Source organism: Mirounga leonina, unplaced genomic scaffold (assembly GCF_011800145.1).
Source record: "Mirounga leonina isolate KUSES-001 unplaced genomic scaffold, KU_Mleo_1.0 Mir_53, whole genome shotgun sequence".
NCBI classification, from domain to species: domain Eukaryota; kingdom Metazoa; phylum Chordata; class Mammalia; order Carnivora; family Phocidae; genus Mirounga; species Mirounga leonina.
In genome coordinates, this window is record NW_023270807.1 from 84,553,516 (window position 1) to 84,573,895 (window position 20,380).

At 39.3% G+C, this 20,380-nt stretch overlaps 1 long non-coding RNA gene across 1 annotated transcript in view; it reads left to right on the forward strand.

Moving 5' to 3' along the window:
* The window catches only part of LOC118000781, a 141,242-nt gene that overhangs the window by 22,571 nt on the left and 98,291 nt on the right, over window positions 1–20,380 (forward strand). The window contains exon 2 of the long non-coding RNA XR_004676556.1: window positions 20,270–20,325. This is a non-coding gene — a long non-coding RNA (uncharacterized LOC118000781). The remainder of the gene's footprint in view (window positions 1–20,269; window positions 20,326–20,380) is intronic.

Here is a 20,380-nt window from a genome sequence, read left to right on the forward strand (position 1 = left end):
CACACTCTCAGACAGACAGTGGCAGAACCAGTTGGTGAACATACCCTCTCCTCTTCTGTTCTTTTGACTGCACGCTATATCCTTCCTAGTGAAGAAGCTGTAACTTAGAGCCCTTTACAATCCCCAATTCTTTTCTCTTCTCTGCTTTTATTATAGAGCTGTACCTGACAAGAAAGCCCATTTAACTTGATATCAGCATGAGGGGCATTTCCTTGGATTAGTTAGTGCAAACCAATCTCAGTGTTTAATTGACTAAATCATTATTCACCTATTGATCACCTACTGTGTGTTGGAGCTCTGGGAATGTCAAGATGATGAGCACGTCATCTTTTTCCCTAATAAGTATAAGAGGAATATAGAGATAAACACATAAAAAAATGCCATGTCTCTTATAGCTGCTTAGCTAGAAAATAAACATTGTCTTAACAATGTTGATTCTTTAAGCCTTAAATAGTAATCATCAAATAATACATTGCTTGTGGTAAATATAATATGTATACCAGAAAGGCAAGATAGTTGATTAATTTTATATTTTTATTTCAAAAAATTTATTTTCTTATAAATGAGTTTTTATTAAGGAGGTTATTTAGTTATTTCCATGAGTCATGACTCCCATGGGCAGGAAGCCCCCCTGTCTCTGTCAGATGGCTGGGGGACTGATGAGGATGAATAATGCTGAGGATGGAGGAGTCTCTCTTGTAGTCTGGTATAGTAGAACCTGAGGAGATCAAGGTAGATTATAGATCTCCTGATAGCAATCTCTCTTTACGTAATTACCGATGGCCATGGTCATCGCGGAACTAGTCAGAGTTGATTTAAACCTCTCAGTGATTGAGTCTGATTGATTAGCCATGATCTAGACAAGTTGAAAGACTTCCTTTGGCAGGGAAAATTAACTGGAACACCAGAGGGCCCATGTAGCAATGCCAGCTTCAGTTTGGGATTCTTGGCCTTCTTGACGCCTTGCTCGTAGTGGATGTTCAGGATTTTGAGGATCACCTAGTCTGCCTGATGTGAGCGCTCACCTGATTTTCTGCCACTTTGACATTGAACCATGCCTGTCCTTGTCTGCTACAGTAAATCAGGCTGTTTCTACTGCATGCTATTGTAGTCGGCTGCCCGCCTCCATACCATGAACCCCTTCTAGCCTCATTTTACTATGTCAAACTATATTTACTGCTTTACCAGCCTTAAGGAGGGAATTGGATTTCTCTTTCGATGTCCGTATCATGAATGAAGTGTAAGAGGAAAGTGGCCTTGTTACTGGAGTAGGTAGAAAGAAGTCTGGGTGGCTCAGTCGTTAAGCGTCTGCTTTCCGCTCAGGTCATGATCCCAGGGTCCTGGGATGGAGTCCCACATTGGGCTCCCTGCTCAGGGGGAGTCTGCTTCTCCTTCTCCCTCTGCCTCTGCCCCCACCCCAACCCGGCTTGCTGACTTGTGCTCTCTCTCAAATAAATTCTTAAAGAAAAGAATAGGGGCGCCTGGGTGGCTCAGTCGGTAAGCATCTGCCTTCGGCTCAGGTCATGATCTCAGGGTCCTGGGATCAAGTCCCGCATCGGGCTCCCTGCTCCGCGGGAAGCCTGCTTCTCCCTCTCCCACTCCCCCCGCTTGTGTTCCTGCTCTCACTATCTCTCTCTCTGTCAAATAAATAAATAAAATCTTAAAAAAAAAAAAGAAGTCAGTATTTGGGGCAACCAAAGTGGCTAGGACTAGAGGGGTGCATTTCTGGACAGGAGGAAACCACGGAAAAGTAGTCCCAATATCTGCATATAAATTCTGCTTATTTGCTAGCTACTAACCTGCACATAAACAGGGCAGAGATCTCAAGAGACCTAGTACAAAAGTACATCTGATGGCCAGATAGCTGCCTGGGGATATTTGCAGCCACATGGTGCTTGGGGAGAGATTGGAATTTAAGTGCTGCCAACATAGAGGGGTGTTGGTAAATAGCCTCAGGCTTTTGGTGGAGACCTTGTCTGTCAAGCCCCAGGAGGAGGGATCTTAACTCTGGGGAAAACTGAAATAGACAAGAGCTAACAGAGCTTCCTATCAAGATCACCTGGTGATTTACCATAATTTTTTTTTTCTGAATGCCAAGAAAAAAATTTAACCCTCTTTAAAGAAAGATATCATTCAGAGTCTCCATAATATTCAATAAAAAATTGTAAGACGTGCCATAACACCAGAGGAAATAACCAGAACCTAAGAGGAAAAAAACTACAATAAACCCATAAAGGATTGAGAGATTACACTTATCAGATAGGGACTTTAAAGTAGCTATGGTTAATATGATCAAGACAATGGAGAAAATGATGTACCAAGATAGTTGAAGAGATGAATAATTTTAGCAGAGAATTGGAATCTATAGAAATTCATCAAATGGACATTCTCTAAATGAAAAATACAACACTAAGAACTTTAGTTATTTTGAACAGATGAGGGAATACATCAGAACACAGGATTAATAAACTGGAAGACCAGGTCAAATAAACTAAGAGGAAAAACAAAATGGAAAAAACAGACTAGTGCATAGAAAACAGATGATCCCCAAAGCGGACTTCTGAACTCACTATCTTCCTCACTATCCTCACACTGTGGAGCTCCTCCTTCTAGACTGTTGGATGCTGTTGGAAACATCCTCCAATACATCTAATTTCATTGCTGACCCAAAGCATCTGAAACTTGAAGGCAATTCAGGGAAGAGATAATTTTGCTGGCTTTAATTTTTAATGGAAAACTTGTTTCCTTTAAGTGGTTATCTTTGCCAAAATTTGACAACTTCTGAAAAGAGAATCGAGTACAAGGTTCTGGAGAGTAGGACTGATCTGAGTCAAGCTTTCTTCCTAAAGGAAATAATATAGTGTCATAAGAATATATTCATACTTTCATGTTTTTAGCTCTTTTTTATTCTTATTCTGGTTTTCTTTTCAAAACTGTTTGCCTTCGTCCCTTCCTCCGCTCTCTTTGCTTCCCACTTTTGATCTGACGGTGCTTGTGCTCCTTGCCTTTCTGCTGTATTAAAAGTCTATACGGTGTTCCATTTCTGGAAAATTAGGCGGAGAGCAGAATTTTGAACCCAAGCCTTTGTAATTTGCACCATGGAAACTGCCTCACCAGCTGCAGTGCATCTTTTCTGGGTTTTAAATCTGTTTTTCTTGAGACTTTTGTGCATTGCCTGTAGACCCACCCTGACACCATTGGGGGAAAAGATAATATACTCTTACAGGAGTCTTATTGGTGCCTTGGGAAAAGATAACAATATGAAGACATATTTATGAAAATTTTAGGCAAAAGTGGTAGTATATTTTACCTCTTTACTATTCACTGATATGCAAATAAAAATTGACCAAAACCCATTGTTTGATATCATTCAATGTTGCCTATTTTATATATCTGAAACAGGCTTCTGACCTAGAAATAACAGTGTGTTCCCTCCCTCCTCCTCCCCTTTAGACACCACAGCCTCTCCCCAAATCCTTGATGGTAAAGAGGTATCTCCTGGACACAATAACAGATGGATCTAATTGCAGATAACTGATTACCCCACAACTCTGCTTGATGCACTACTGTGGCCCAGTTCCTGAGTGTAGGAAATGACCAGACTTGGATTATACTTGTCCACACCGAAGGCATCCCCGAAGCACAGCAAGCTGGAGGAAATACTAATTACAATATTAAATCACTTTAAAGCTTTTTTTCTTGGTTATGAAATACTTTCACAGATGTTACGCCATTTGACTTTTTCAAATTGTGTGGTAGGATGAGTGAGTGTTATTATCCCCATTTTGCAACGAAGAGATTAAGGTAGAGGAAGAAGTGATCATCCAAGGCAACAGCTAATAAGCATTAAATTTAAGCCTTTCTTACCATTCAGTGTTGACGGCCTTACTTAGGAGGCTTGGTGGACTGGTAAGTGGAGGCAGGGGGCATTATTATCGAAATGTTTTCATAATATACGGTAGGACTGTGCCTACCTTAAACCTATGATAGGTATAGACTATACTTTTTTTTTCTCGAAGGTTTATTTATTTATTTGACAGAGAGAGCGAGTAAGCACAAGTAGACAGAGTGGCAGGCAGAGGGAGAAGGAGAAGCAGGCTCCCTGCTGAGCAGAGAGCCCAATGTGGGGCACAACCCCAGGACTCCTGGATCATGACCTGAGCCAAAGGCAGACGTCCAACCAACTGAGCCACCCAGGCCCCCCCTAGGATATACTTTTGAATACTGTTCTGGCACTGGTAGAAAAGAGATATTCTATATTGCAAAGGCCTCTTACAATATGAATCCCCAAGTCCTGGGAAATGGTAAAAGATGAGTCTTAGACATGTGTGCTGACCTTAAAAAAGAGGAACTAGATACCTGTCAGTGGTTTGACAAGCACAGGAACATGTTTTTGGGAATTCGCAATAACGGTTTGTCCAGTTAGATGACATTCTGAGCTGGAAAGGGCCTTGCATATTCACTGTCATTTAAGCTGTTCAACCAGCAAGATGTCAAGCACTTAACGCATGGTTTTCATGAGTGCGCTTAGTGTCAAGGTCATGTTGGGAGACAATTCTCGGAATGGGTGTCTCATTTCTACATGTTTTGTGAGCAGAGGAACTAATTGACTTTATTGCATTCTATCATTTCGAGAATGTTTATACAGTGAACAGCCTTGGAAAGTGGAGATAATGTCTCTGTCCAGAGCAAAGGGTAGGCATGCTTACTGACAAGTGTAAAAGATTCAGGTTCCCTAAGCTCAGGGTGCTTCTCCTAAAATGCTCACTCAATGTACAGATGTCACCTGACCCTTTTTGTGTTGCTGTATGTTAATTTGGCATTCTGGGACCCAGTGCAGGAAGCTGCTAATAGTCTGGTACCACTGTGGCTGAGAGTAATAAAGTCCGTTTTCTCTGACCCAGGTATGTCCGGTCTTCTTCCAGCATCTGTACAAGTATGACAGGCTAAGTGTTAGCTTGCAAATAGCCTTCACAGTTCTGACAGGTCACAAGGCATCTTCCTGCCCCTCCACCTCATCTCTGGCCTGGTTAAAAACAAAAGAATTCGCAAGACCGTTAGAGACTATGCATACCCAGTTTCCTGCGTCTTGTGTACTTCTAACAGGATACTCTGGTCTACCTGGTGGAAACCAGATATGTAGTTAGTGGAAAGCAGTCAGCAAATAATGACCCTGTAAAGCACTTGGGGACTTTCAGATAAGTCACTGCTTCTTCCCCACTGCTGACTTCAGGCTTTTGAAGACCAGCTCGGAGCAACCTGGGATTTAAGTCTTGAGTCCGAGGACCTGCTTTTACTTTCCCATCATATTTCTCAACACATTTGGAAATTATCCTTACTGTTCTTCACTAGGCTGGATTTTCATCCTTAGCTCAGTGAAGACTTCCATTTCTGAATAGACTTCCAGTTCATTTTTGAATGATAGTTCTTGCCAAGGTAACCATCTTCTAACTCTTGGTTGTTATTATGACCAGTAACCCAACAAACCATCTTTGATGAGATTTATGCTCATTTAAGAAGGGGAAATTTTTTTAGCATTTTAAGTTAAGTAGGGTCCAGTCATGGGTAAGAAAGTTCTCCAAACTTAGGCTCTCCTCTTGTTAAAGGTTAATATAATTTTTTAAGGCTTAACACTGCCCAGTGACCCTGACATTCACTTCTGTACCTGATCCCTTTTATTTATGCTAATTGCATATAGGTTTGGACCTTAGTTTGGTCCCATTAACTTCTGCTTCACTTACTCTTTCTCAGTTCCACCCTCTCCCTTCCAAGCCCTTAGTAAGTTGCCCATCTGAACCTTAGGAGCTGGTCCACCTAGATACTTGCAGAAACTGAGTAAATATTTGTGGATGGGGCGCCTGGGTAGCTCAGTTGGTTGGGCGACTGCTTTTGGCTCGGGTCATGATCCCAGGGTCCTGGGATCGAGCCCCGCATCGGGCTCCCTGCTCGGTGGGAGGCCTGCTTCTTCCTCTCCCACTCCTCCTGCTTGTGTTCCCTCTCTCGCTGTCTCTCTCTCTGTCAATTAAATAAATAAATAAAATCTTTAAAAAAAAAATGTGTGGAATGATTGAATGAAATTACCAAGTCTTTTTTTGAGCTTCTTACCAGAGCTCTTCAATCCTACCAAGACTTTGATTTCCCCAATAAAAAATAGATGGGAAGAAGAGTAATAATACTACAGTAAACATGATAGTATTAATCATACTGGCAACACTGCCTGAGTGCTTACTATAAGCCAGATCCTGTGCCAAATGCTTTACATGTGTTGTCTCATTTAATTCTCAGAAAATTTCTGTAAGATTATCAATATTTTACAGATTAAAAAAATGGGCACAGAGAGGTTTTGTAATTTTCCCCAGGTCACACAGCACCAGAACTGAGATTCTTCTACCTTCTAAGAGCCAGGGGTATCTGCTGCACCTATTACACAGTTAAAGAAGAAAAATCAAACTTTTACTTTTGGGTAAGGTTGGCATTAAGTCAGCCATAAAAATGTCTTCTTTATCTCAGGCGATAGCAGAGCCATCAAGAAATATATTCAAAAGCTTAGAAGATCAGAGCCAAGCCAGAAAAACCTGACCTCTTGAAAGCAAACCATAGATGCTCTCACCCAGCTTCCACTGTACAGATCTCCCTCTCATATCAATTGGGTGATTAATTAATTTATTCTTTAATTTATCCTAAAAATATTTGCTGAAACCTGACTTGGTGCAATAACCCTGTCCCCCCCCCCCCCCCCCCTCAAAATTCTGGCTACGTGAAGAGAAGTGATTCCCTACAGGGGAAGGAGACCATCCATGTGGACCTGCCCGAGGCCAGGAGTTTAGCTCAGGGAACGGGAGGAAGCTTGAGGTGCTGTGAGGCGTGTGAGACACTCACTGAGGCCTCTTTCATGGTTTTTTTAAATGACTTTTAAAATTTGAGTATAGTTGACACACGATGTTACATGAGTTTCATGTGTACAACACAGATTTGACAAGTCTACGTGTTAATGCTGTGCTCACCCCAAGTGTGGCTGCATCTGTCACCATATGATGCGATTACAATACCATAGACTGTATTCCTTGTGCTGTGCCCTTTGTTCTCGTGACTTACTTAGTCCATAATTGGAAGCCTGTTCCACTCCCCTTCACCCATTTTGCCCAACCCTTCACCACGCTCCTCTCTGGCAACCCATCAGTTCTCTGTATTTACAGGTCTGATTCTACTTTTTGTTTGTTTACTCATTTGCTGTTTTCAGATACCACATATGAATGAAATCATATGGTATTTGTCTTTCTCCATCTTGGCTGGTTTCATTTAGCAGAATACCCTCTAGGTCCATTCATGTTGTCCCAAATGGCACAATCTCATCCTTTCCTATGGCTGAGCAGTATTCCACTGTATATATCTACCACATCTTCCTTATCCATTCATCTGTTGATGGACACCTAGGTTACTTCCATAATTTGGCTGTTGTGAATATAATGCTAAATAACCACAGGGGTGCATATATCTTTTTGAATTAATGTTTTTGTTTTCTTTCGGTAAATACCCAGCAGGAGAATTATTAGATCATATGCTATTTCTATTTTATTTTACTTTTTGAGGAACCTCCATTCTGTTTTCCACAGTGGCTGCACCAATTTACATTCTCACCAAGAGTGCATGAGAGTTCTGTTTTCTCCACATCCTCATCAACGCTTGTTATTCCTTATCTCTTTGATTTTAGCCCTTCTGACAGGAGTAAGGTGATGTCTTGTTGTAGTTTTCATTTGCATTTCCCTGATTCTGAGTGATATTGGGCATCTTTGCACACGTCTGTTGAGGCCTCTTGCATTGATTCTAAGTTCCTGAGGGCAGGGTCTATGTCTGCGTCTTTCACTGCCAAATCTTTTGTTCTGAGTATGCTGACACACAAGGGTTGCTGCATAAATATGGTCCAATTGAAGCAATAGCCCTCTTTGATGTTCTTTTCTTGCCTCTTAATTATTCTCCTGGAATTTTACTTATTAAGTTGTGGGCTGGAATAATTGGATATATTGGTTTATTGTAAATTATCAGATATTAGATTAAATATGGCTAAGTTTCCGTTTCTGCTCCTTCTTTGTTTTCAACTAGAAAATAACCTTGTCATTTACCATATCTCATATTCTTCAGTATTGTACTTTGAATCAACAGAGTATTTCCCTTTTTTTTACTCCCAAGGTGCAGAGAACAATTTCACAGAAAAACTGCTTACATATGGCTAAACTAAATTATGTAAGCAAATATATATTGTCTGCTAGATTAGGCCATATGAAATGGGCAATATTTGAGAGTTTTTGACCTTTAGTGGTTCAATTTAATGGATTATGCTTTAAAAAAATGAGACAACTGAGATGCCTATAAAAACAAACATTTCTCCATAAGCAATTTAATGGTACGTTCCAGAATGGAGACTTAACTTCTAGCTATAATGAAAGATACTTGCATTTTCCCTTTACCTTATTAAAATTCTTCCTCACTGGATGGCCTGCATTGCAAACTTGCTTTCCCAGCTCTGACTGTTATTTGAGGGTGTGTTGGATAATTTATTTCATATTATTTGAGGTCTTGTGAGTATTATTAGAATGAGAGGAAACCATGAAAATTATGAGTTCTTGGTCCACTACTTCAACAAATATTTTCTGAGTGCCAACAAAAACAACATTTACTGCATGAGCGAAAAACAAAAAGGCACAGTCCTTGCCTCTTTGGAATTTATTGTTTATGGCTTGTATTGTTTATATTAAAGAGCTTTGCAAGTAAATGTACAATTATGGCTGATAGTTGCTTTTGAAGGACCGTGCATACTAGTGTTATTAGGGGGGATTGATCACGTTGGGGAGGTCTGGGCAGGTCTTTTTGAGGAAGTGATGGCTGAGCTGAGGTCAAGTACAGCTTGTTAACTGGATGGATGAAAGGAGACCAGCGGTGGGGATATGAAGCAGTGCAGTTCAGTTCAGTTCACATAGTGATTATAGAATGCCTGCCATACGGCAGACACTACTCTTCAATGCTGGGACATAGAAAACAAACGAGACGCGGTCTTTGCCCCAGTACATAACTCACTGTAAGGGTTTCATTGTCATGTCATTTTTAAATGAGGAGTGCCCCTCTGTATGTATTTGTTTTGCTTCTGTGTAGTTTGAGTTTCCTTTGTGTTCAGATTACGTCAGCCAGGCAAGTCCTTCTCAAGAAATCACACACAGTCTTTTTTTTTTTTTTTTGTCATGGGATCAAAGTTGAACAAACAAATACACATAGTCTGCTAGATTAAAGTCCAGTAACGCTCTTCCAGGCTTTACCATCAACTGAATGTGGTCCCACAACGGAGCTCATGCCTGTTTCAGAACCTGCCCGCCAGTGACACAGCTCCGGGAAGGAAGCTTGGCTGCCACCAAACAAGGGACCCATTATTCCTTTCTCTCTCTTTTTTTGGCCATTCACTACAATTGCTAAATTATTAACCCCGGTCCTAAAAATGAATAATAAACATACTCTGTGTGCCCTTGATTAATCTGCTTTCATGTGAAATATTAGTTAGACCCAGAGTATAAACTCCTGGAGACACATAGCACACATATGGAGTATCAGGGATGCAAACAAAGGGGAGAGGCAGGAACTGTGGCAAAATGGAGATTGCCAAAATAGAACACAGGAGAGAAGAAAGTAGCACATGCCAGTGCAGGATTTTTGCCCCAGATGGTAGGGCAGGTCCTCATTTGACCGTACCCACCAAAAGCATGTGCTTGGCCTGTCATCCTTACTCCCTCCAAAGGTCTAGGCCCTCTCAGCATCTTTCTGCCTATGACTAGCATAGCTGCCTCTTCTAGAATTTACTGACTTTTGCCCTGCTTGGCTTCATACCCTGATCTTGGTGGAGAACTTGCCCCGGGGCGAGTTTTGAGCAGTGCATCCTTTGCTCTTCGGTTTGACCTTGGTGAGTCACTGCGCCACCAGACCCTGAACCCCAAGGACACCGCCCTGACCACCAGGCTTGGCTTGCTCCTTGTGTGAGGAATGACAGATTTTCACAAAAGGATGGATGAGGAGGCTGGTGACCCCTAGACCTGTGTCTCAGTTGAGCTGTCTCATTTCATTGTTTTCTTACTTTTCACTCTGCAAGGCCTTACAAACTTCCTTTATAGGTTAGTGTCGATATATTCTCCTGTTAAGGCTCTCTGGTCCTGGCTGCAAATCCTAAACACTTGTTTTCTTTTTCTTCTGTTTTTTATTATTATAGAGTTTTGTACGTCAGCTTTGGGGATTGATTTATTAGGGGGTAAGTCATATTTCCAGGTTAGAGAAGAGGATATTTAGAGATTGTATCACTAGGTGACTTGTCCAACTTTACCTGCTGCTGTTTATTATGGAGCGATCAAGTCCAAGAGAGCAATAGCTCCCAAATTTGCTTTCTTAATTGAGGATGCACCATCAATAATGTACAGGTCTTATAATTGTATTAACTAAATGGTTGAATATTACTGGTTTGAGTTTATCAGTTAGGAAGCTTTAGCTTTAAAGTAAGTTTGAGACAACAGCAGTATGTGGCCTTTTGGAAGATGCAAAATATAACTCTATATTCACAATCCATAAGACTTTGGAGACTTTGCTTTCGAAAATTCAGCTTGTGTTCTGTCTTTAACAATTCCACGTTTTTCCTGTGAAGAGCTATTATCAACCTGTTGATGGGAGCTGTGATTTTTGCCCCAAATTTCTAAGAGCATGTGGTGAATAACATTATCAGACTATCTGTCTAGCAGGTTGCTTGTGCTATCTCATTTCCAGATTATTCTGTAAAAAGGAATTTATGTGAGTGCCATCATGTTTCTTCCTTTTTTTCTGGAAATATTAACAATATACTCCAGTAATGATTTAGCCCAAGATGTTCTTGTGTTATTTTGGAGCAAGTTGCTAGTGAGTCATAACACACTGGACGTCCAAGCTATGGTTAACTGGTGGTCAAGTTAGGAAATTCTGTCCCCGTTAACTCTCCTTTTTCATAGCCCAGAACACCTCTCCACTCAACTTTTTTTCTTTTGATTCGTCACGCTCATAGCATCTGCTTGGTGTTTTCAGACCAAAAGTAGAAGCAATGCCATGTCATAATAACTATTGTTCCTATTGCGCTTCCAGCTTAGCTAAAAACAGGAAATACAGGCCATTTTGTGGAAAAGCCCGCTTTTGTGATGTTTCCAGCCCAAGAGGTTTGGATCAACTTTGGTTGAATGTCTGAACTTTTGGCTTCTTACTTACAGTAAACCTTCTAACTTCAGAATTTTAGCACCATTTCTACTTATAAGACGATGCCTGCCATATTTAGATTATGCTGACACATGCATCCGTTTACTTTTCAATAGTTTTTGTTTAATATTAGGATGTGCTCGTAGCCAAAAAAGGTACATAAGAAAATTATGTGACTCATAAGATTTAAAGCATAATTGTGGAAAGAGCCATAATTTTCAAAGTTTCAAGACTTATTGGACAGTTTATTTAAAATGGGCCTATTAATAAAAGGCTTCACTCACTAAGTGAATATTTGATGTGAAAATTCACTATGTAAAATCAATCCAGAAGCAAAAATCCTGAGTCAGTTTAAACAGTCTTTCGAGTCTTTTGGTAGGGAATATCAGACCCTACCAGAAAATAAATCTAAATCATTTTACACTGTAATAATCAATCAACTGAGTTTTAGTAATCCTAGGAGGCAGAGGGAGTTTGGGTTTTAAACTTCATGTAGACGGTATCTTTTTCAGGATCCATAAGGTAAAACTCTAATTGTATAGATTAGCAAAGGAAGTCACATATAGTTATGTTTGTGTGGTTCCAGGCAAATAGGGTGGCCTTGAGCAATGCACTGTGTTTTGTTTTGTTTTGTTTTTCCAGTGTCAGTGAGGGGCCTAATCTTTCTTGGTCTCTTTCACATTTTGCGACTCTGTATATTGGCCATAAAGCCCTAAGTGGATTGCATTGTTTCATTGGCCCTCTTCTGCCTTAGCCATCTGATGTGATTTTACAAACCATTTATTATGGCTTTTAAGCACGATAAATGGTGACGTGAACTGTAATTCCAGAATAAGTTGTTAAATAAATTTATTTCACTTGCCTTTGTAAAGTATGATTTGCTACATTTTTTTTCACCTTTGATTTCATATTGAAGGCAAGTCATCTCAAGGAAGGAAAATGAAAAAAATATAGTGGCAGGGGATATAGAGTGTAGAGATTAGAGAAGCATGTTCCAAGGAATCAGGTCCCTTCAGCTTTAACCCTTATTGAGAAAGGAATTTAGCTCAACACTTGCTGAAGTTCTGAAATGACTGAATAGTTCCTTTTATTCTATGTCTTCTTGCTCCCATTTAGCTGGAATGTACTAGACAGGATTAGAAATGACTGTTCTTTCAGTCTTTTTATGGTTTAGACTAAAAGGAAAGTGCCAGAGTTCTTAAACGTAATCTCTCTTTATGAGATTTCAAGCCTTTCTGCAGACTCAAAGGGGAGACAACATCTAGGTTTTTTAAGAGTTTCTCAAACTCTTTGTACCATACTAAAAACTTTGAAAAATTTTTTCATGGTTGTTTGCAATGCAACCGTCCATTCCAGATCAACCTACCCCCTCCCCTAAACTTTCTTCCAAAGCAAGAAAAACAAAGTAAAAGATAGCGAATACCTGTTAAAATGCTGGATAAGCCAAACATTTTTCTATTGTCTCTGTATCACATGATATCCATTTTCCTCCTTAATTCTTGGAACAATATCACTCACCATTTAATATCTTACATTTCAGATTTTTAAGGTCTCACTGCATAATGCTGGATGAGTTAGAAAGTCCTAATAGTGAATTTATAAAAAAAATGTTGACAGAGCTTGGACTCTCATAGCGCTGGTGGGTACCATGATTATAATAATGGTTTCCTTTAAAACTCTTCCATTAAATGTTCCAAACAGTGGAATTTGTAGTTTTTCCTTTGGTCCGGAGATCAAAAACATGAACAGTTTTACATTTTTAAGGTTGGGCAGCATCTGTGTTTCCACAATTTCTGTGGGAAAGCAATCCAGTCTTTCTCAGTTTTATTAAAAACCACCATCTTGGCTCCAATATGTGCCATTATAAGCAATTTCATTATTTCTCATATCTCCTTTTAGGAAGTAAGAGTCTGCCTAGTGCTTTTTTTTTTTTTCTTTTTCTTTTTCTTACTGGCTTTCAAAGACTACATACTGTAAGTGAAAAGTGGTTTACAAAATTGAAGATGGGATCACATAATGGTTAAAAGAGTAAATCTGAGAGACAGTGTTTGAGGTCAAATACTTGCTTTACCATTTAGTAGCTATGTGTCTCAGGCAAGTTATGTAACTCTAAACCTTGGTTTCCCCATCTGTAAAATGAGTATACCAGTCATATTTTCCTCATAGGGCTTTGGTAAGGATTAAATAAGAGAACAAATATAAAGTGACTGGATCATGGTAAATTCTCAACCTGATGCCATCATCAGATGTTCTGTTTATCTTTAACAGACAATTTGGAAATCTTTTCTACTGGTAGATACTACCTTTCTAAGCTATTTTTATTTTGCCAACAAGCAAAATGTTTTAGAATAGAATGTTTCTGTTTTAGAATAGAATGAATTAAACCTGACTCGTTCATTTGACAACTCTTTATCAAGTGCCTAATCTGTGCCAGTTAATTAACACAGCTCCTTCCCTGAAGAAGCTCATATCATAGCGTAGTTGTTACATTTATGCATTGGGAGTCGTCTTAACATTAGGGGGAAAAAGACATTTTAAGGGTTAAGCTGAATGGGCACAAAATTTTGTTCTTTGTAGTTTAGAATCTGATGTTGGGATGCAACATTATCATCTTTATCTGTTATTAATGTGGACTACAAAATTTAACTTGCAGGGAAAGATTCATCATACTTTTTTTTTTTTTTTAAAGATTTCATTTATTTGAGAGAGAGAGAGTGAGTGAGAGAGAGAGCACACACGCACAGTCTGGGGAAGAGGCAGAGGCAGAGGGAGAAGCAGACTCTCCACTGAACAGGGAGCCTCAGGCAGGGCTCAATCCCAGGACCCCAGGATCATGCCCTGAGCCAAAGACAAATGTTTAACTGACTGAGACACCCAGGCACCCCAGATTCATCATACTTTAAATAACCTAGAACCTCCAAAGACTTAATACAGAAAGTGTCCCATGTTAATAACTGTCATATTTCTTTAGAAAGTAATTTTTGTTCACAAATAATCTCTACTTTTTCCTATCATGTCTACCAAAGTAAAGCCTAAAAGTAATTCTTATCAATAATTAGGTATCTACATTTTGAGTGCCTTTGAGTAAAATAAGTCAATCAGAGAAAGACCATTATCATATGGTGTCACTCATATGTGGAATATTAGGAATAGTGCAGAGGACAATAGGGGAAGGGAGGGAAAACTGAATGGGAAGAAATCAGAGAGCGAGACAAACCATGAGAGACTCTTGACTCTGGGAAACAAACTGAAGGCTATGGAAGGGGAGGTGGGTGGGGAGAGTGGGGTAACGGGGTGATGGGCATTAAGGAGGGCACGTGATGTGATGAGCACTGGGTGTTTCGTGCAACTGATGAATCATTGGACATTATATCGAAAAGTAATGATGTACTATATGTTGGCTAATTGAATTTAAATAAAAAAATAACTTTATTTTTAAATGGCAAAGAACAATGTGTTTTAGGATTTGGTGTTATTTAGATATTTTTTTTCACAATAAAAAAATTTGAGGCCTTAAAAAGAGTGACTTTGTTAGATGAGTCCTGCTTTAATCACCTTTTATTTGTTTTTTTTTTTCATATTTATTCAGGGGTTACATCCACTACTGACTTAAAATAACTTACAAAGAAAACAAATAAGACAGCAGTAACATGCAATTAAGAATATAGAATTAAATTCTTAGATGTATCTAAGAGTAGAAGGTTAAGATAAGGTAAAAACGAATACAAATACGCAAGAAATAAATCGACCTATTTGCTATTGCTCTGTTTCAAATTTTGTATTTCATTTGCTGGGCCACATTTAAATTGAACTGCCCTTATTCCTGAGCAGAATGATTATAATTCCAGAGTATATTTAATTAAATAATGCAACAAACATTTTTGGAATACCTATTTATTTGGTCATTACCTTATACATATCAGCCATTTATGTTAGAGCATCTCTGTTATTTCTCAGCTCTCTCTGATTTGGTTTATCAATTTAATGGCAGATACTTTTGTAGTTTATTATATTCATGACAATGAGGGTGGGACGTGGGTTAGTCTTTTCCTATTTCACTATGAATTGCTATGTGTGCTGTAGGATTTTTCTGTTTTGATTTGCTTTGATCTTGTAGCTATCTTTTATCAGGTTAAGGAAGTTCCTTGTATTCCTAATTTGTTGAGTTTTTTCCTGCTAAGAATGAATGTTGACTTTTATCAAATGATTTTTTTTTCTGGATCTTTTGAGATGACCATATGAGTTTTTTCTTTTTCTTTTTTTTCCCCTGTAAGTATGTTGAATTTTGTTAGTAGGTTTCAAATATTAAATTGCCTGTGCATTTCTGGGAGGAGCCAATCTTGGCTGTGGTGTTTAATTCTTTTTATAGACCACTGGATTTAGTTTGCTTATATTGTGTGTATGATTTTTACAGCTATGCTTATGGGAAGCAGTGGCTTGTTCTTGTTTTATTTCTTTCTTATAAAATTCTTGTCAGATTTCGATGTCAACATGCTGTCCACATAAAATGAGCTTGTAAATATTTCCTTGTTTCTTTTCTCTGGAAGATGTTACATAAGATTGGCATTATTTTTTCCTTGAATGATTTGTAGGAATCAAGGATGAAAGCTGAGCCTGGTGTTTTTTCCTTGGGAAAGAAGTTACCAGTTGAATTTCTTTCATGGATGCAGTACTATTCAGTTTTTTTTCTTTTGTCAGTTTTCACCTCTGCTTCCTTCCCTTCTTCCTTCCTTCCTTCTGCAATCTGTGTTATTCTGTGGCTTCCTTTCTCTTTTCATTATATATCTTGGAGGGTTTTTTTTCTACAGCAGTAGCTATAGGGCTTCCTCATTCTTTTAATGGCTACCTAATATTCCGTAGTATGAAATTACCATATTTTATTTAATGGATCCCCTATTGAGGAATATTTAGATTGTTTCCAAATTTTGACTGTTACAATGTAACAATCATGTAAGACACATCACTGTACGGGTATCTGAGTGTATAAGTAGAAGTATTTGTTTCATCTTAGTTTTTCTCTTCTACTCTCTTCTACTCCGTAGTAGTAACTAGATCCTTCTCTTTTATTTTCTAAATGATACTTTTTGCATTCCATTACTGCCTTGGGGTATATAATCATCTCTGCCTTCATGATTTATTACTGCTCAGAGTTGATATCCTGCAATACCCTTTATTTGATTTGCACTCGATTTGTCAATGGAGGAATATCTACACAGGGACAAAATTTTGTCTCCTTTGTCTGGTGCTTTATCCTTAATGCTCAGTGTAGAGTCTGGCACATAGTAGGTGCTTAAAAATGAATTATTCATAGAGAGACACAGTGAGATGTAATGGTTCCAAAACAGTACCCATGGGCTGAAGGACATTCATTCCTTTATTTGGTGAATGATTTTTAGGGGTGTGGTAACCAGTGGTGTGTTAGGTGTTTAATTAAGATGCAAAGATGAATGAGATACCAGGCCTGTGTCTCACAGACCAGAGGGAACAGGCACATAACAAGATAGTTGTAGCAAAAGTCACAGTGTTGTAATGGCACTGGAAGGCACAGAAGAATGAGCAAGGACACTGCCTCGGAGGGATGTGGAAGGCTTGTGGAGGGAAGGATGCTTGAACTGGTTCTTAAAAGATGGTTCTGGTTCTCATGGAGAGAATAAGGAGTAGCATATACAGGAGTTGGGAGATGTGTGATATAATAGGGAAAGGTGCGATGTTCAGACTCATTGAAAGTTTGGGGAGCGTTGGCGGGGGCACGTAGTTGAGGGGATCTAGGAAGACATGGCCGAGGGATGGGATGAGATGGCAGAACAAGGCTTGGGTAAGATTGCAAAAACTCTTGGGTTCAGTAGGAAGAAGTCTGGACTTTATCTTGTAGTCAGTAAAAACTCACTACAGGTTTTAAAGTAGCAGAGTGTGTCAGAAAACCTTGTAAAACAATGGCTTAAATGAAGTCATGTTTGCTCACCAAGAAATTTGAAGGTAAGCATCAGTTGCTGGTTTTGGTTCAGTGTCTTGAGGCTATTCGGAGCAAGATCTCTGTGCTTCTCTTCATATTTTCCTCATGGTTAAGTGGGGGCTGCTGTAGCTCAAGCCACCATGTTCAAGTTCTAGGTTGGTAATAGGGGGAGCATCCCAGAGCAATTAGTGGAATCTTTATCAAGAATGCAAAATTTTCTCTGAAGATTGAAGTTTCTGTCTCTTTGGCCAGAAATGTGTTTCATGGCGCTCACCTGACTGCAAGGCAGGCTGAGAAGTGTTATCTGGGCATGTTTATGTTCCAAAAACAATAGAGGTCTATTAGGGAGGGGAAATGGATTGACTGGGTAGACAACTAGCCGTGTCTATCGTCAGTCTGACATTAGATATGATTCTTAGGAAAATACTTGTGTGCAATATAAAAGGTGATTTGGACTGCATGACTTGGGTGACCAATAAATTCTCCCTGGTCTGGTGGCCACAATGTGTATCGATTATAATTATGGACTGATGAAAAAACATGAAGGTGGTATTAATGATTTATATATAGTTCAGTGATATCACTGGGATATATTTTAAGTTTTTTTTCTGTTTGAATAAAGTTACAAAGAAATAATTAACTACAATATATGTTTAATAACCATCTAGGAATCATATCTTTATAATGTTAATTCCTTTAATTTCACTCATTGATTCATTCATCACATGTTTACTGGGCACCCCTATGTGCCAGATGCTGTCGTGGGAGCTAGGGATAGGGCAGTGAGGAAGGTAGACCAGTCCCTATTTCCATTGATCACAGAGTCTAGCCGAGGAGTTAGGCAATAAGCAAGAGAACCAATCAACGAGATTATTACAGATTATACTATAGGATACTAGGAGAGAAACAGTGATGGCAACGGAGTGATAGGGTATGAGGGGCAGGTGCTATTTCAGGTAAGGTGGCCTGGCCAGGAGAGGCCGCCCCTCAGAGGTAACCTTCGAGTTGAGAGATGAGAATGAGCCAGAGTGTTTTTGTTGGGATGAGATGAGAGGAGGAAGTACAGAGACCAGAGGCAGGAGAGGGGCTTGAGGCTGGTGTGGGTGCACCATGGGGGAGCGAGAGGGTACCTGTGTTAAGGGAAGCAGGCGCCTTTCCATGCAGGGTCCATTGGGCCATTGCACAGGAGCTATGGAAGGTGTGAGACATGAAGGGGATGGTCTGACTTGTGTTTACAGAGCACCCCCCCCCCCCACGAATGCCATCTGAGAAGGGCTAGAGGGAAGCAAGAAAGGGGGTATGGGTTGGTTAGGAAGCTTTTGCTCTGGCCCTGGAGAGAGACAGTGATAATTTGGATAAGGCTTTCAGAGGAAATGGAGCACAGGTGCCCATAGTTCAGCAGACCTAGAACTGACAGGACTTGCTGGAAATTAGGAAAAGACTAGTTTCTAAGTAAAAAACATTCAGTTTTGTGTTACCTATAAACTCTAATGGCAACATCTTAGCTGAGTACTTGCAATTCTTCTTAACTCAACCTTCATACATTCAAAAGTTAATGTCTAATGGGATAAGTGGGTGGGGTTTTGGTCTTTTTTTAATTTAGAAGAAAACACAACAGGAAAGGATTTTTATTTATTTATTTATTTATTTATTTATTTATTTATTTATTTATTTATTTATTATTATGTTATGTTAATCACCATACATTACATCATTAGTTTTTGATGCAGTGTTCCATGATTCATTATTTGCGTATAACACCCAGTGCCCCATGTAGAACGTGCCCTCTTTAATACCCATCACCAGGCTAACCCATCCTCCCACCTCCCTCCCCTCTAGAACCCTCAGTTTGTTTTTCAGAGTCCATCGTCTCTCATGGTTCATCTCCCCCTCCAATTTCCCCCCCTTCATTCTTCCCCTCCTACTATCTTCTTCTTCTTCTTCTTTTTTTTAACATATAATGTATTATTTGTTTCAGAGGTACAGATCTGTGATTCAACAATCTTGCATAATTCACAGCGCTCACCATAGCACATACCCACCGCAATGTCTATCACCCAGCCACCCCATCCCTCCCACCCCCCACCACTCCAGCAACCCTCAGTTTGTTTCCTGAGATTAAGAATTCCTCATATCAGTGAGGTCATATGATACATGTCTTTCACTGATTGACTTATTTTGCTCAGCATAACACTCTCCAGTTCCATCCACGTCATTGCAAACGGCAAGATTTCATTCCTTTTGATGGCTGCATAATATTCCATTGTATATATATACCACATCTTCTTTATCCATTCATCTATCGATGGACATCCTGGCTCTTATTACAGTTTGGCTATTGTGAACATTACTGCTATAAACTTTGGGGTGCACGTACCCCTTTGGATCCGTACATTTGTATCTTTGGGGTAAATACCCAGTAGCACAATTGCTGGATATATGGTAGCTCTATTTTCAACTTTTTGAAGAACCTTCATACTGTTTTCCAGGGTGGCTGCATCAGCTTGCATTCCCACCAACAGTGTAGGAGGGTTCCCCTTTCTCTGTATCCCCACCAACGTCTGTCGTTTAACAGGAAAGGATTTTTAACAGAATAATAATTCTAGTTTAATATCTGCCCTTGAAGATCTTGTGTGTATCCTTCATCCTAAGGGAAACACCTGCTTTTCTAACTTTCCCAGTTCACAAAAATGAATATCCAGGAAAGGAGATATAATAATCATTTTTTGTTTTAGTTAGAAGAGAGAGGAAAAGCAAAGAGCACCATCTCTCTTTAGGCCTTCCTTATTATTCATAAGCATTTCTGTGGAATATAATAACCCAAAGAAAAGCAAATGATTTTTATGTAACTTTATTTGAAATAGACTTAATCTAAATAGACTCCCTCAATTTAATGTGCACATAAATCATGTGGGGGTCTTGTGGAAATGAAGATTTTGACTCAGTGAGTATGGGTGGCCCCAAGGTTCTGAATTTCAACCAAGATCCCATCTGGTCCGCAAACCACACTTGAGTAGGAAGGATCTCAACTTTTCCCTGCTCTTAATCACTTATACTTTAATTTTTCAGTGTTCCAGTATCATCAGATTGGAGAAACCAACCCATGAGAACTTAAAACATACTTGGTAAGTAGAAGAAAGAAGTAAGAATGTTTTTCCATTCTGTAAATCTTTTCTAGAT